The 13,377-nt window shown below is 62.3% G+C and overlaps 1 pseudogene; it reads right to left on the bottom strand.

Annotated features, from left to right (window-relative positions):
* LOC138489273 (zinc finger protein 182-like) overlaps nucleotides 1-12,585 on the bottom strand; it is a 115,735-nt pseudogene extending 103,150 nt beyond the window's left edge.
* Between the last annotated feature and the right edge of the window lie 792 nt (nucleotides 12,586-13,377).

Genomic DNA, 13,377 nt, shown 5'->3' with positions numbered 1-13,377 from the left:
GGCTCCTCGACTCCTGCATCCACCTCTTCCCACCCCTGCATCTTAGGCTCCTCGACTTCTGCAGCCACCTCTTTCCACCCCTGCTCCTGGGCTCCTGCATCTACCTCTTTCCACCCCTGCTCCTGGGCTCGACTCCTGCAGCCACCTCTTTCCACCCCTGCCCCTTGGCTCCTCGACTCCTGCAGCCACCTCTTCCCACCCCTGCTCCTGGGCTCCTCGACTCCTGCATCCACCTCTTCCAACCCCTGCCGCCCCTGCTCCTGGGCTCCTCGCCTCCTGCATCCACCTCTTCCCACCCCTGCTCCTGGGCTCCTCGACTCCTGCATCTACCTCTTCCCACCCCTGCTCCTGGGCTCCTCGACTCCTGCAGCCACCTCTTTCCACCCCTGCTCCTGGGCTCCTCGACTCCTGCAGCCACCTCTTTCCACCCCTGCTCCTGGGCTCCTCGCCTCCTGCATCCGCCTCTTCCCACCCCTGCTCCTGGGATCCTTGACTCCTGCATTCGCCTCTTCCCACCCCTGCTCCTGGGCTCCTTGACTCCTGCAGCCACCTCTTTCCACCCCTGCTCCTGGGCTCCTCGCCTCCTGCAGCCACCTCTTTCCACCCCTGCTCCTGGGCTCCTCGACTCCTGCAGCCACCTCTTTCCACCCCTGCTCCTGGGCTCCTCGCCTCCTGCAGCCACCTCTTTCCACCCCTGCTCCTGGGCTCCTCGACTCCTGCATCCACCTCTTCCCACCCCTGCTCCTGGGCTCCTCGACTCCTGCAGCCATCTCTTACCACCCCTGCTCCTGAACTCCTGCATCCACCTCTTTCCACCCCTGCTCCTGGGCTCCTCGACTCCTGCAGCCATCTCTTACCACCCCTGCTCTTGGGCTCCTGCATCCGCCTCTTCTCACCCCTGCTCCTGGGCTCCTCGACTCCTGCATCCACCTCTTCCCACTCTTGCTCCTGGGCTCCTCGACTCCTGCATCCATGTCTTTCCACCCCTGCTCCTGGGCTCGACTCCTGCATCCACCTCTCCTATCCCTGCTCCTGGGCTCCTCGACTCCTGCACCCACCTCTCCCACCCCTGCTCCTGGGCTCCTCGACTCCTGCAGCCACCTCTTCCCACCCCTGCTCCTGGGCTCCTCGACTCCTGCATCCACGTCTTTCCACCCCTGCTCCTGGGCTCCTCGACTCCTGCATCCACCTCTTTCCACTCCTGCTCCTGGGCACCTGGACCCCTCCATCCACGTCTTTCCACCCCTTCTCCTGGGCTCCTCGACTCCTGCATCCACCTCTTCCCACTCCTGCTCCTGGGCTCCTCGACTCCTGCATCCATGTCTTTCCACCCCTGCTGCTGGGCTCCTCGAATCCTGCATCCACCTCTCTCACCCCTGCTCCTGGGCTCCTCGACTCCTGCACCCACCTCTCCCAACCCTGCTCCTGGGCTCCTCGACTCCTGCAGCCACCTTTTCCCACCCCTGCTCCTGGGCTTCTCGACTCCTGCATCCACCTCTTTACACCCCTGCTCCTGGGCTCCTCACCTCCTGCAGCCAGCTCTTTCCACCCCTGCTCCTAGGCTCCTCGCCTCCTGCATCCACCTCTTTCCACCCCTGCTCCTGGGCTCCTCGCCTCCTGCATCCACCTCTTCCCACCCCTGCTCCTGGGCTCCTCGACTCCTGCAGTCACCTCTTCCCACCCCTGCTCCTGGGCTCCTCGACTCCTGCAGCCACCTCTTACCACCCCTGCTCTTGGGCTCCTCGACTCCTGCATCCACCTCTTCCCACCTCTGCTCCTGGGCTCCTCGACTCCTGCAGTCACCTCTTCCCACCCCTGCTCCTGTGCTCCTCGACTCCTGCAGCCACCTCTTAACACCCCTGCTCTTGGGCTCCTCGACTCCTGCATCCACCTCTTCCCATCCCTGCTCCTGGGCTCCTCGACTCCTGCAGCTACCTCTTCCAACCCCTGCTCCTGGGCTCCTCGCCTCTTGCATCCACCTCTTTCCACCCCTGCTCCTGGGCTCCTCGACTCCTGCATCCACCTCTTCCCACACCTGCATCTAAGGCTCCTCGACTCCTGCAGCCACCTCTTTCCACCCCTGCTCCTGGGCTCCTCGACTCCTGCAGCCACCTCTTTCCACCCCTGCTCCTGGGCTCCTCGACTCCTGCAGCCACCTCTTTCCACCCCTGCTCCTGGGCTCCTCACCTCCTGCAGCCACCTCTTCCCACCCCTGCTCCTGGGCTCCTCGCCTCCTGCATCCACCTCTTCCCACCCCTGCTCCTGGGCTCCTCGCCTCCTGCATCCCCTCTTCCCACCCCTGCTCCTGGGCTCCTCGCCTCCTGCATCCACCTCTTCCCACCCCTGCTCCTGTGCTCCTCGACTCCTGCATCCACCTCTTCCCACCCCTGCTCCTGGGCTCTTCGACTCCTGCATCCACCTCTTTCCACCCCTGCTCCTGGGCTCTTCGACTCCTGCAGCCACCTCTTTCCACCCCTGCTCCTGGGCTCCTCGCCTCCTGCATCCACCTCTTTCCACCCCTGCTCCTGGGCTACTAGCCTCCTGCAGCCACCTCTTTCCACCTCTGCTCCTGGGCTCCTCGACTCCCGCATCCACCTCTTTCCACCCCTGCTCCTGGGCTCGACTCCTACATCCACCTCTTTCCACCCCTGCTCCTGGGCTCCTCGACTCCTGCAGCCACCTCTTTCCACCACTGCTCCTGGGCTCGACTCCTGCATCCACCTCTTTCCACCCCTGCTCCTGGGCTCCTCGACTCCTGCATCTACCTCTTTCCACCCCTGCTCCTGGGCTCCTCGACTCCTGCAGTCACCTCTTCCCACCCCTGCTCCTGTGCTCCTCGACTCCTGCAGCCACCTCTTAACACCCCTGCTCTTGGGCTCCTCGACTCCTGCATCCACCTCTTCCCATCCCTGCTCCTGGGCTCCTCGACTCCTGCAGCTACCTCTTCCAACCCCTGCTCCTGGGCTCCTCGCCTCTTGCATCCACCTCTTTCCACCCCTGCTCCTGGGCTCCTCGACTCCTGCATCCACCTCTTCCCACACCTGCATCTAAGGCTCCTCGACTCCTGCAGCCACCTCTTTCCACCCCTGCTCCTGGGCTCCTCGACTCCTGCAGCCACCTCTTTCCACCCCTGCTCCTGGGCTCCTCGACTCCTGCAGCCACCTCTTTCCACCCCTGCTCCTGGGCTCCTCGCCTCCTGCAGCCACCTCTTCCCACCCCTGCTCCTGGGCTCCTCGCCTCCTGCATCCACCTCTTCCCACCCCTGCTCCTGGGCTCCTCGCCTCCTGCATCCACCTCTTCCCACCCCTGCTCCTGGGCTCCTCGCCTCCTGCATCCACCTCTTCCCACCCCTGCTCCTGTGCTCCTCGACTCCTGCATCCACCTCTTCCCACCCCTGCTCCTGGGCTCTTCGACTCCTGCATCCACCTCTTTCCACCCCTGCTCCTGGGCTCTTCGACTCCTGCAGCCACCTCTTTCCACCCCTGCTCCTGGGCTCCTCGCCTCCTGCATCCACCTCTTTCCACCCCTGCTCCTGGGCTACTAGCCTCCTGCAGCCACCTCTTTCCACCTCTGCTCCTGGGCTCCTCGACTCCCGCATCCACCTCTTTCCACCCCTGCTCCTGGGCTCGACTCCTACATCCACCTCTTTCCACCCCTGCTCCTGGGCTCCTCGACTCCTGCAGCCACCTCTTTCCACCACTGCTCCTGGGCTCGACTCCTGCATCCACCTCTTTCCACCCCTGCTCCTGGGCTCCTCGACTCCTGCATCTACCTCTTTCCACCCCTGCTCCTGGGCTCCTCGACTCCTGCATCCACCTCTTCCCACCCCTGCTCCTGGGCTCGACTCCTGCATCCATCTCTTTCCACCCCTGCTCCTGGGCTCCTCGACTCCTGCATCCACCTCTTTCCACCACTGCTCCTGGGCTCCTCGACTCCTGCAGCCACCTCTTTCCACCACTGCTCCTGGGCTCGACTCCTGCATCCATCTCTTTCCACCCCTGCTCCTGGGCTCCTCGACTCCTGCATCCACCTCTTTCCACCCCTGCTCCTGGGCTCCTCGACTCCTGCATCCACCTCTTCCCACCCCAGCTGCTGGGCTCCTCGACTCCTGCATCCACCTCTTTCCACCCCTGCTCCTGGGCTCCCGCATCCACCTCTTTCCACCCCTGCTCCTGGGCTCCTCGCCTCCTGCATCCACCTCTTCCCACCCCTGCTCCTGGGCTCCTCGACTCCTGCATCCACCTCTTTCCACCCCTGCTCCTGGGCTCCCGCATCCACCTCTTTCCACCCCTGCTCCTGGGCTCCTGCATCCACCTCTTTCCACCCCTGCTCCTGGGCTCCTCGACTCCTACATCCACCTCTTTCCACCCCTGCTTCTGGGCTCCTCGACTCCTGGATCCACCTCTTTCCACCACTGCTCCTGGGCTCCTTGCCTCCTGCATCCACCTCTTTCCACCCCTGCTTCTGGGCTCCTCGACTCCTGCATCCACCTCTTTCCACCACTGCTCCTGGGCTCCTCGCCTCCTGCATCCACCTCTTTCCACCCCTGCTCCTGGGCTCCTCGACTCCTGCATCCACCTCTTTCCACCCCTGCTTCTGGGCTCCTCGACTCCTGTATCCACCTCTTCCCACCCCTGTTCCTGGGCTCCTCGACTCCTGCATCCACCTCTTTCCACCCCTGCTCCTGGGCTCCCGCATCCACCTCTTTCCACCCCTGCTTCTGGGCTCCTCGACTCCTACATCCACCTCTTTCCACCCCTGCTTCTGGGCTCCACGACTCCTGCATACACCTCTTTCCACCACTGCTCCTGGGCTCCTCGCCTCCTGCATCCACCTCTTCCCACTCCTGCTCCTGGGCTCCTCGCCTCCTGCATCCACCTCTTACCACCCCTGCTCCTGGGCTCCTTGACTCCTGCATCCACCTCTTTCCACCCCTGCTCCTGGGCTACTAGCCTCCTGCAGCCACCTCTTTCCACCTCTGCTCCTGGGCTCCTCGACTCCTGCATCCACCTCTTTCCACCCCTGCTCCTGGGCTCGACTCCTACATCCACCTCTTTCCACCCCTGCTCCTGGGCTCCTCGACTCCTGCAGCCACCTCTTTCCACCACTGCTGCTGGGCTCGACTCCTGCATCCACCTCTTTCCACCCCTGCTCCTGGGCTCCTCGACTCCTGCATCTACCTCTTTCCACCCCTGCTCCTGGGCTCCTTGACTCCTGCATCCACCTCTTCCCACCCCTGCTCTTGGGCTCGACTCCTGCATCCATCTCTTTCCACCCCTGCTCCTGGGCTCGACTCCTGCATCCATCTCTTTCCACCCCTGCTCCTGGACTCCTCGACTCCTGATTCCACCTCTTTCCACCCCTGCTCCTGGGCTCCTCGACTCCTGCATCCACCTCTTCGCACCCCTGCTCCTGGGCTCCTCGACTCCTGCATCCACCTCTTTCCACCCCTGCTCCTGGGCTCCCGCATCCACCTCTTTCCACCCCTGCTCCTGGGCTCCTCGCCTCCTGCATCCACCTCTTCCCACCCCTGCTCCTGGGCTCCTCGACTCCTGCATCCACCTCTTTCCACCCCTGCTCCTGGGCTCCCGCATCCACCTCTTTCCACCCCTGCTTCTGGGCTCCTCGACTCCTACATCCACCTCTTTCCACCCCTGCTTCTGGGCTCCTCAACTCCTGCATCCACCTCTTTCCACCACTGCTCCTGGGCTCCTCGCCTCCTGCATCCACCTCTTCCCACTCCTGCTCCTGGGCTCCTCGCCTCCTGCATCCACCTCTTCCCACTCCTGCTCCTGGGCTCCTCGCCTCCTGCATCCACCTCTTACCACCCCTGCTCATGGGCTCCTCGCCTCCTGTATCCACCTCTTTCCACCCCTGCTCCTGGGCTCCTGCATCCAGCTCTTTCCACCCCTGCTCCTGCATCCACCTCTTCCCACCCCTGTTCCTGGGCTCCTGCATCCAGCTCTTTCCACCCCTGCTCCTGGGCTCCTGCATCCACCTCTTTCCACCCCTGCTCCTGGGCTCCTGCATCCACCTCTTTCCACCCCTGCTCCTGGGCTCATCGACTCCTGCATCCGCCTCTTTCCACCCCTGCTCCTGGGCTCCTCGACTCCTACATCCGCCTCTTTCCACCCCTGCTCTTGGGCTCCTCGACTCCTGCATCCACCTCTTCCCATCCCTGCTCCTGGGCTCCTCGACTCCTGCAGCTACCTCTTCCAACCCCTACTCCTGGGCTCCTCGCCTCCTGCATCCACCTCTTTCCACCCCTGCTCCTGGGCTCCTCGACTCCTGCATCCACCTCTTCCCACCCCTGCATCTTAGGCTCCTCGACTCCTGCAGCCACCTCTTTCCACCCCTGCTCCTGGGCTCCTGCATCTACCTCTTTCCACCCCTGCTCCTGGGCTCGACTCCTGCAGCCACCTCTTTCCACCCCTGCTCCTTGGCTCCTCGACTCCTGCAGCCACCTCTTCCCACCCCTGCTCCTGGGCTCCTCGACTCCTGCATCCACCTCTTCCAACCCCTGCCGCCCCTGCTCCTGGGCTCCTCGCCTCCTGCATCCACCTCTTCCCACCCCTGCTCCTGGGCTCCTCGACTCCTGCATCTACCTCTTCCCACCCCTGCTCCTGGGCTCCTCGACTCCTGCAGCCACCTCTTTCCACCCCTGCTCCTGGGCTCCTCGACTCCTGCAGCCACCTCTTTCCACCCCTGCTCCTGGGCTCCTCGCCTCCTGCATCCGCCTCTTCCCACCCCTGCTCCTGGGATCCTTGACTCCTGCATTCGCCTCTTCCCACCCCTGCTCCTGGGCTCCTTGACTCCTGCAGCCACCTCTTTCCACCCCTGCTCCTGGGCTCCTCGCCTCCTGCAGCCACCTCTTTCCACCCCTGCTCCTGGGCTCCTCGACTCCTGCAGCCACCTCTTTCCACCCCTGCTCCTGGGCTCCTCGCCTCCTGCAGCCACCTCTTTCCACCCCTGCTCCTGGGCTCCTCGACTCCTGCATCCACCTCTTCCCACCCCTGCTCCTGGGCTCCTCGACTCCTGCAGCCATCTCTTACCACCCCTGCTCCTGAACTCCTGCATCCACCTCTTTCCACCCCTGCTCCTGGGCTCCTCGACTCCTGCAGCCATCTCTTACCACCCCTGCTCTTGGGCTCCTGCATCCGCCTCTTCTCACCCCTGCTCCTGGGCTCCTCGACTCCTGCATCCACCTCTTCCCACTCCTGCTCCTGGGCTCCTCGACTCCTGCATCCATGTCTTTCCACCCCTGCTCCTGGGCTCGACTCCTGCATCCACCTCTCCTATCCCTGCTCCTGGGCTCCTCGACTCCTGCACCCACCTCTCCCACCCCTGCTCCTGGGCTCCTCGACTCCTGCAGCCACCTCTTCCCACCCCTGCTCCTGGGCTCCTCGACTCCTGCATCCACGTCTTTCCACCCCTGCTCCTGGGCTCCTCGACTCCTGCATCCACCTCTTTCCACTCCTGCTCCTGGGCACCTGGACCCCTCCATCCACGTCTTTCCACCCCTTCTCCTGGGCTCCTCGACTCCTGCATCCACCTCTTCCCACTCCTGCTCCTGGGCTCCTCGACTCCTGCATCCATGTCTTTCCACCCCTGCTGCTGGGCTCCTCGAATCCTGCATCCACCTCTCTCACCCCTGCTCCTGGGCTCCTCGACTCCTGCACCCACCTCTCCCAACCCTGCTCCTGGGCTCCTCGACTCCTGCAGCCACCTTTTCCCACCCCTGCTCCTGGGCTTCTCGACTCCTGCATCCACCTCTTTACACCCCTGCTCCTGGGCTCCTCACCTCCTGCAGCCAGCTCTTTCCACCCCTGCTCCTAGGCTCCTCGCCTCCTGCATCCACCTCTTTCCACCCCTGCTCCTGGGCTCCTCGCCTCCTGCATCCACCTCTTCCCACCCCTGCTCCTGGGCTCCTCGACTCCTGCAGTCACCTCTTCCCACCCCTGCTCCTGGGCTCCTCGACTCCTGCAGCCACCTCTTACCACCCCTGCTCTTGGGCTCCTCGACTCCTGCATCCACCTCTTCCCACCTCTGCTCCTGGGCTCCTCGACTCCTGCAGTCACCTCTTCCCACCCCTGCTCCTGTGCTCCTCGACTCCTGCAGCCACCTCTTAACACCCCTGCTCTTGGGCTCCTCGACTCCTGCATCCACCTCTTCCCATCCCTGCTCCTGGGCTCCTCGACTCCTGCAGCTACCTCTTCCAACCCCTGCTCCTGGGCTCCTCGCCTCTTGCATCCACCTCTTTCCACCCCTGCTCCTGGGCTCCTCGACTCCTGCATCCACCTCTTCCCACACCTGCATCTAAGGCTCCTCGACTCCTGCAGCCACCTCTTTCCACCCCTGCTCCTGGGCTCCTCGACTCCTGCAGCCACCTCTTTCCACCCCTGCTCCTGGGCTCCTCGACTCCTGCAGCCACCTCTTTCCACCCCTGCTCCTGGGCTCCTCACCTCCTGCAGCCACCTCTTCCCACCCCTGCTCCTGGGCTCCTCGCCTCCTGCATCCACCTCTTCCCACCCCTGCTCCTGGGCTCCTCGCCTCCTGCATCCACCTCTTCCCACCCCTGCTCCTGGGCTCCTCGCCTCCTGCATCCACCTCTTCCCACCCCTGCTCCTGTGCTCCTCGACTCCTGCATCCACCTCTTCCCACCCCTGCTCCTGGGCTCTTCGACTCCTGCATCCACCTCTTTCCACCCCTGCTCCTGGGCTCTTCGACTCCTGCAGCCACCTCTTTCCACCCCTGCTCCTGGGCTCCTCGCCTCCTGCATCCACCTCTTTCCACCCCTGCTCCTGGGCTACTAGCCTCCTGCAGCCACCTCTTTCCACCTCTGCTCCTGGGCTCCTCGACTCCCGCATCCACCTCTTTCCACCCCTGCTCCTGGGCTCGACTCCTACATCCACCTCTTTCCACCCCTGCTCCTGGGCTCCTCGACTCCTGCAGCCACCTCTTTCCACCACTGCTCCTGGGCTCGACTCCTGCATCCACCTCTTTCCACCCCTGCTCCTGGGCTCCTCGACTCCTGCATCTACCTCTTTCCACCCCTGCTCCTGGGCTCCTCGACTCCTGCAGTCACCTCTTCCCACCCCTGCTCCTGTGCTCCTCGACTCCTGCAGCCACCTCTTAACACCCCTGCTCTTGGGCTCCTCGACTCCTGCATCCACCTCTTCCCATCCCTGCTCCTGGGCTCCTCGACTCCTGCAGCTACCTCTTCCAACCCCTGCTCCTGGGCTCCTCGCCTCTTGCATCCACCTCTTTCCACCCCTGCTCCTGGGCTCCTCGACTCCTGCATCCACCTCTTCCCACACCTGCATCTAAGGCTCCTTGACTCCTGCAGCCACCTCTTTCCACCCCTGCTCCTGGGCTCCTCGACTCCTGCAGCCACCTCTTTCCACCCCTGCTCCTGGGCTCCTCGACTCCTGCAGCCACCTCTTTCCACCGCTGCTCCTGGGCTCCTCACCTCCTGCAGCCACCTCTTCCCACCCCTGCTCCTGGGCTCCTCGCCTCCTGCATCCACCTCTTCCCACCCCTGCTCCTGGGCTCCTCGCCTCCTGCATCCACCTCTTCCCACCCCTGCTCCTGGGCTCCTCGCCTCCTGCATCCACCTCTTCCCACCCCTGCTCCTGTGCTCCTCGACTCCTGCATCCACCTCTTCCCACCCCTGCTCCTGGGCTCTTCGACTCCTGCATCCACCTCTTTCCACCCCTGCTCCTGGGCTCTTCGACTCCTGCAGCCACCTCTTTCCACCCCTGCTCCTGGGCTCCTCGCCTCCTGCATCCACCTCTTTCCACCCCTGCTCCTGGGCTACTAGCCTCCTGCAGCCACCTCTTTCCACCTCTGCTCCTGGGCTCCTCGACTCCCGCATCCACCTCTTTCCACCCCTGCTCCTGGGCTCGACTCCTACATCCACCTCTTTCCACCCCTGCTCCTGGGCTCCTCGACTCCTGCAGCCACCTCTTTCCACCACTGCTCCTGGGCTCGACTCCTGCATCCACCTCTTTCCACCCCTGCTCCTGGGCTCCTCGGCTCCTGCATCTACCTCTTTCCACCCCTGCTCCTGGGCTCCTCGACTCCTGCATCCACCTCTTCCCACCCCTGCTCCTGGGCTCGACTCCTGCATCCATCTCTTTCCACCCCTGCTCCTGGGCTCCTCGACTCCTGCATCCACCTCTTTCCACCACTGCTCCTGGGCTCCTCGACTCCTGCAGCCACCTCTTTCCACCACTGCTCCTGGGCTCGACTCCTGCATCCATCTCTTTCCACCCCTGCTCCTGGGCTCCTCGACTCCTGCATCCACCTCTTTCCACCCCTGCTCCTGGGCTCCTCGACTCCTGCATCCACCTCTTCCCACCCCAGCTGCTGGGCTCCTCGACTCCTGCATCCACCTCTTTCCACCCCTGCTCCTGGGCTCCCGCATCCACCTCTTTCCACCCCTGCTCCTGGGCTCCTCGCCTCCTGCATCCACCTCTTCCCACCCCTGCTCCTGGGCTCCTCGACTCCTGCATCCACCTCTTTCCACCCCTGCTCCTGGGCTCCCGCATCCACCTCTTTCCACCCCTGCTCCTGGGCTCCTGCATCCACCTCTTTCCACCCCTGCTCCTGGGCTCCTCGACTCCTACATCCACCTCTTTCCACCCCTGCTTCTGGGCTCCTCGACTCCTGCATCCACCTCTTTCCACCACTGCTCCTGGGCTCCTCGCCTCCTGCATCCACCTCTTTCCACCCCTGCTTCTGGGCTCCTCGACTCCTGCATCCACCTCTTTCCACCACTGCTCCTGGGCTCCTCGCCTCCTGCATCCACCTCTTTCCACCCCTACTCCTGGGCTCCTCGACTCCTGCATCCACCTCTTTCCACCCCTGCTTCTGGGCTCCTCGACTCCTGTATCCACCTCTTCCCACCCCTGCTCCTGGGCTCCTCGACTCCTGCATCCACCTCTTTCCACCCCTGCTCCTGGGCTCCCGCATCCACCTCTTTCCACCCCTGCTTCTGGGCTCCTCGACTCCTACATCCACCTCTTTCCACCCCTGCTTCTGGGCTCCACGACTCCTGCATACACCTCTTTCCACCACTGCTCCTGGGCTCCTCGCCTCCTGCATCCACCTCTTCCCACTCCTGCTCCTGGGCTCCTCGCCTCCTGCATCCACCTCTTACCACCCCTGCTCCTGGGCTCCTTGACTCCTGCATCCACCTCTTTCCACCCCTGCTCCTGGGCTACTAGCCTCCTGCAGCCACCTCTTTCCACCTCTGCTCCTGGGCTCCTCGACTCCTGCATCCACCTCTTTCCACCCCTGCTCCTGGGCTCGACTCCTACATCCACCTCTTTCCACCCCTGCTCCTGGGCTCCTCGACTCCTGCAGCCACCTCTTTCCACCACTGCTCCTGGGCTCGACTCCTGCATCCACCTCTTTCCACCCCTGCTCCTGGGCTCCTCGACTCCTGCATCTACCTCTTTCCACCCCTGCTCCTGGGCTCCTTGACTCCTGCATCCACCTCTTCCCACCCCTGCTCTTGGGCTCGACTCCTGCATCCATCTCTTTCCACCCCTGCTCCTGGGCTCGACTCCTGCATCCATCTCTTTCCACCCCTGCTCCTGGACTCCTCGACTCCTGCATCCACCTCTTTCCACCCCTGCTCCTGGGCTCCTCGACTCCTGCATCCACCTCTTCGCACCCCTGCTCCTGGGCTCCTCGACTCCTGCATCCACCTCTTTCCACCCCTGCTCCTGGGCTCCCGCATCCACCTCTTTCCACCCCTGCTCCTGGGCTCCTCGCCTCCTGCATCCACCTCTTCCCACCCCTGCTCCTGGGCTCCTCGACTCCTGCATCCACCTCTTTCCACCCCTGCTCCTGGGCTCCCGCATCCACCTCTTTCCACCCCTGCTTCTGGGCTCCTCGACTCCTACATCCACCTCTTTCCACCCCTGCTTCTGGGCTCCTCAACTCCTGCATCCACCTCTTTCCACCACTGCTCCTGGGCTCCTCGCCTCCTGCATCCACCTCTTCCCACTCCTGCTCCTGGGCTCCTCGCCTCCTGCATCCACCTCTTCCCACTCCTGCTCCTGGGCTCCTCGCCTCCTGCATCCACCTCTTACCACCCCTGCTCATGGGCTCCTCGCCTCCTGTATCCACCTCTTTCCACCCCTGCTCCTGGGCTCCTGCATCCAGCTCTTTCCACCCCTGCTCCTGCATCCACCTCTTCCCACCCCTGTTCCTGGGCTCCTGCATCCAGCTCTTTCCACACCTGCTCCTGGGCCCCTGCATCCACCTCTTTCCACCCCTGCTCCTGGGCTCCTGCATCCACCTCTTTCCACCCCTGCTCCTGGGCTCCTGCATCCACCTCTTCCCACTCCTGCTCCTGGGCTCCTCTAGTCCTGCAGCCACCTCTTTATGTTCCTGAGACCTTGAGGCTCAAATATAAAGGGCAACGTATTTGAACCGCAGCGCAACTAACCTCGGGAAGTGCACTTTCTCACCAGCGGCGCAATCTGCGGGATAATCCATTCCTCTGTGATCTGCATCGCAGGACAGGGAAGATAAGGGAGTCCACGCGCTCACGACATGTTGAGATTAGTATCTCACACCGTGCGCATGTGCAGTAGATTTAAAGATGGTCTCTCAATGCGCATGTGTAGTATCTAGAACACTCGTCTTTACGCATGCGTAGTAGATACAACTGCTCCTACATGTAATACATTGCCTCCGCGTCCCAGTACTTATCCTTGAGGCTTTAGCCCCCGGGCTCTCGTGGTTAGAAGGACTATGTGGGTTAGTATTCTTCTTGGTCTGTGTGGACTTGCCACAGTAGGGGTCTTCTTCTTGCTGATAGATTTTTATCCATCAGCGGTGATATTTGGGTACCGAGGCTTGAGCCTCATTACTCCATCTTCCCGGGTGTAGGGATAACTGCTCGGCCCTTTTATTGCATCTCTGACACGTCTCCCACGTGTCTCAGACCACGTTCCCCCCCACCCCCCAACACACCGCCCGAGTCCAGGAACGGCCCTCGGCATGGCGACAACAATGTATTACTGAGTCAGCTTTATCTTTTTACATTTTTTATGGTGTATATAGTTTTAAGAAACAAAACTTTTACACATACATAGAAAGATTCAAAGATTTAAAAAATAATGAATCATGTACACAGATAAAACAAAATATAATTAAAAATATCAATATCACATCGATCATAAATATTCATCCAAATATAGCTCAACATAATTAGAGCAAGGAAGGATTCATACTAAAGATAAATTCATACTGAGAAGAAAAAATATCAATATCACATCGATCATAAATATACATCCAAATATAGCTCAACATAATTAGAGCAAGGAATGATTCATACTAAAGATAAATTCATACTAAAAA

Source organism: Ambystoma mexicanum, chromosome 9 (genome assembly GCF_040938575.1).
Source record: "Ambystoma mexicanum isolate Mex_15411 chromosome 9, UKY_AmexF1_1, whole genome shotgun sequence".
Classification (NCBI taxonomy): domain Eukaryota; kingdom Metazoa; phylum Chordata; class Amphibia; order Caudata; family Ambystomatidae; genus Ambystoma; species Ambystoma mexicanum.
Note: the sequence above shows the minus strand (reverse complement) of the source record. Positions and strands in the feature narration are given on the sequence as shown.